This window comes from Rhinopithecus roxellana, chromosome 1, assembly GCF_007565055.1.
Source record: "Rhinopithecus roxellana isolate Shanxi Qingling chromosome 1, ASM756505v1, whole genome shotgun sequence".
Taxonomy (NCBI): domain Eukaryota; kingdom Metazoa; phylum Chordata; class Mammalia; order Primates; family Cercopithecidae; genus Rhinopithecus; species Rhinopithecus roxellana.
This window is the reverse complement of record NC_044549.1, coordinates 181,780,519-181,784,616: the sequence shown is the minus strand read 5'-3', so window position 1 is coordinate 181,784,616 and position 4,098 is coordinate 181,780,519. Positions and strand designations below refer to the sequence as shown.

The window sequence follows — 4,098 nt, the reverse complement described above, 5'->3', positions numbered from 1 at the left end:
GTCTGCTGGCCACAGCACTATGATGGAAGGTGCTAGCCAAAGCACTTGGTCAGGGTGGTGTCAGTGAGATCTGTGCTTACTAATGTCTGGCAGCAGCTGCAGCAGCATGGCGGTGCACACGTGTTAGCTGGGGCGGGGTTCCGGCAGAACTGGAGAGGCGGTGTTCCTGTACGTGCTCATGCCAGTGGCGGCGGTGGTGCATTGGTGGGGGGGGAGAATGGGGGCTGGGGCACTGGCAGCTGTGGGGTTGCTGGTGCTGTGTTTGCACTTGCACTGGCGATGGTGGCAGCTGGGGTGGGGTGCTGGTGGAGGTGAGGTTGCCAGCATTCATGACCATGTTATAAAATTTTTAAATTTTTGTCTCAATTTTTTTTTAAGTCACAGACATTTTTACTGGAAAGCAATGAGCTGCAGCAAAGTGACACTCACTGCATGCAACCAGATGGGTGAGGTGGGGTACAGGCGGGTGCCAAGAGCTGGCCCAAGACTAGAGCTCATGACCTCTGGGGCCTCTGGTCATAAGCCCTTTGGGCTGGTGTGTGCAGGCCCAGCAGAAATACGAAAATAAACTCTGTGGTCTAGCTGTCCCTGCCTGTGGCAGTTTGTTTGGGCAAGGTGGTTACTCTTGGCAGCAGGTCCTGCACTGTCTAGTCCAGCCACAGTGTGGGCAGCAGAAGCCTATGGGGTTGAGTGGACACCAACAGGCTGGAGCCAAAGGGCTAGGCAGGCGTGGCCTTGGGCAGTGCTGAGACTCTGGCAGCACCAGGGTCTGGCCTGCAACTGGGGAGGCCTCAGGGGCTCTCAGGTGGGCAGGTCCAGGCACTGGTTGAAGCTGGATGAAGCTGGGGCCTGTGCTCCTCCTCATCACTGGGACCCTGTCCTCCATGGTCTGGTCTCTTCAGCCCTATCCTCACTGCCTCTGCCTCTGCTTTCTTTCTCTTCCTCCTCCTGCCCCAGTTCCATGTCCATCTTGTTGCCTGCCTCTGAGGGTGTGTAGGTGGAGCTGCTAATGGAGTGGTGGCTGAAGAAGACAATTTGCTCCCTTTGTGGTAGAAGAAGTCGTCGAAGGACCAGAGGGTATCTTCTTCCCTGAAGGGGTCTGGGTCTAAGTCTGGGTTATAGCTGTAGGTGTCCCATTAAGCCAGGCAGATCTCCTCATCCACTGTGTTCCACAGCTGTGTCTTAGGACCTTGATGTCCCTCCATGCAGCTGAGAACAGACTGTAGTTGACTGCATTCACCACCCAGCTGAGGCTGGGCTTCCAGCTGAACCCACGGCTGTGGGCTGTGCTGAGGTCATAGGCCTGAAAGGACTCGCTAAGCAAGACAATCAAGTGGAAGAGGATCTTGCAATTGCACTTGTCCCTGAGGGGTCCTCGTCCTTGCCATGTTGGTTCTTGCTCAGGCTGCTGGAGCTGAGGCCCCAGGTCTGGGATGGGGAGAGAGCCTTCAGTACGCAGGCTGCCCTCCTATCAGAACAGCTTGCACCAGTGTTTGTAGTCTCTCGCTTTCTTACGTGAGTAGCTCTCAATCCTGCCGATAATGTGGGTATCTTTGCTCTCTACAGTTAGCTGCGAATTGATGGCTTCAAAGCTCCAGTTCTCCAACAGCTTCCTGTATCAGGGAGGGAGCTCCATGCTTGAGACGGGCCATTGCTCCCTGCCTGGTGGGGCTAAATCAGGCCTGGCTGGGTCATTGGCACCAGTGCATAGGCAGGGCAGGCTCTGCACAGTGTGGGCTCCTCAGTACCAGAGGGTTGCACCATGGCCTCCACCCAGGCCACACTGTATCTGGGGGAAGAAACTCCATGGCAGTGTCTCGTTACACCTGGCCCTGCTGGCCCATCCAAGTGGTCACTATGACACACCCTTACCCCACTGCACATCACCTGCTTTAGCCATCAACATGCCACCAACCACCACAGATCACCTTGGTCAGCCAGCAGTCAATGTCTATCAGTCAAAATTCCTAGAACTAAATAAGTAGAAAAGAAACTTAACTTCTTCAACTTAAAAATATTTGCTTCTATCTGCCTATGAAAATGTTAACATTTGTGAAAGGTATATGGCAATTCTTCAACTATTCTTTCAACTGCTCTGTAAGCCTGAAATTACGTCAAAATAAAAATTCAAAAACAAAAACCAAAAACCTTATACACTTAAGGGTTACTTGAGTTAGTGGTTTACAGCAACAGATACTCAAATCTGGTTTGTGTTACTTCTGAGAATCAAGCTTTGTATCTCTTTCTTCATGGCTCTTTCTGGTGTAAAGTACAACTTGAATCTCATGTTAGAAGGTCTATCCCAACAAAGCCCAGGCCACTGGACTCTGGAGGCTTCACGCATGTGGCAGACTCCTGAATATTGTCAGGCTTTATCTCCCGTTTTCTGGCACGCAGGTAATTTACTAAGGCATTTAGGTGCTAGCTCTTTGGGGCTGTCCGGGTCCAATTAGCATGATAAAGACATGTAATGGATCAGATTGGGCTTCTGGGTCCCTCCAGATTACATTCTGACCAAGTGCAGGCAAGCCGACATAGCCCGGAGGCAGGACAGGAAAAGTATACTGCTGTCCCTGCCACAACAGGGCATGAGAGGATTAAGGTGGGGGTGGGCAGGATAAAGCAGTTGCCAGGTCAATAGTGGCACACCAGCTGCCAGGGGCTGTGTGGATTTGCTCCAGTAAAAATACCACCTCTGCAATTCTGGTTGTGATTCACCTCACCACTGGATTAGTCTGTAATAATCTGTGGTCATTTTCCATGACCTACTTGATTTGTACTCTGATCAAACAAGTGAGTTAATTGTGGATTTGGTAGGAATCACCACCTTACATCTTTCAAGTCTTTGGTGGTGGGATTAAGCTCATGTGAGGAAAAGAAAAAAAGTTTGTGAGAAGGCAGGCACACTGTAGGAGCTTGAGAAATGACAGCTATCATCGTTGTCATTGTTGTTATTGTCTTAGCCAAGTCAGGGTCAGAATCTACATTATCTTTTTCTTTTTGAAGTACCGTATTTCACTGCTCCTAAGAAGCATACCGTTGTGTACTTTAACATCTCTGAAGCCAGGATACAATAATAGTTGATGGTATGTTATGATTCCTGTTGTCTAGATTAAAATTGCCTTCATTTTTAGAGGACTTTTCTTTGCTTCTGCCTGTCACTTGGGGCACAGAGTGATTTACCAATGAGAGTAAAGCTTCAGGGTCTCTCATTTGCATGGTCCTTCCAAGGCCCTGAAAGGGTTCCTCCTCACAGCTTCATGGGATCAAATTACATATATTTTTTTCTGAGACAGTCTCACTCTGTTGCCCAGGTTGGAGTGCAGTGTTGCTATCTCAGCTCACTGCAACCTCTGCCTCCCAGGTTGAAGTGATTCTCATGCTTCAGACTCCAGAGTAGCTGGGATTACAGGCACACACCACCACACCCAGCTAATTTTTTTTTTGTTTTTAGTAGAGAGATGCAGTTTAGCCATGTTGGCCAGGCTGGTCTCAAATTCCTGGCCTCAAGTGATCTGCCTGCCTCAGCCTCCCAAAGCGCTGGGATCACAGATGTGAGCCAACACACTCAGCCTCATCATAGGTTTTTATAAAATTTGCAAGAGTAAGATATTTTGTATTTCCTTTTTAAAACAGGGCATCAAATTATATAAGCTTTGTGTTCTACCCTTGCCAAGGAACTCATAATAATGTGAAACTACAGATGGTCCCTGACTTACCATGTTTCAACTTGTGATTTTCCAACTTCATGATAGTGTGAAAACAATATGCATTCAGTGTGTGCCTCAACTTACAACTGGATAAAGTTGACTTATGATATAGTCACCTTCTGATGGTTTATCAGGACATAACATCATCATAAGCTGAGATGCATTTGTACATTAAATAATATTCTCTGAGGTTTTTTTGATGGCACAAGTAGTACCAGAAAACTGCATGAGAACCAACTTTTGATTCAAATTATGAGGGAAGATATTTCACTTCCTCCGTCTATGGCAAAATTGAAACATGCAGCTTCTCTTGCTGTCCTACTGTGCATGTCCCTTTCTTTCTCTCTTTTTTCTGTGTATTTCTCGTGGACCCCCTCCACAGAGGCCT

At 48.2% G+C, this 4,098-nt stretch overlaps 1 pseudogene; it reads right to left on the bottom strand.

The window, feature by feature from the left end:
• Nucleotides 1-619: 619 nt before the first annotated feature.
• Nucleotides 620-3,035, bottom strand: LOC104675059 (annotated as a pseudogene).
• Nucleotides 3,036-4,098: the final 1,063 nt, after the last annotated feature.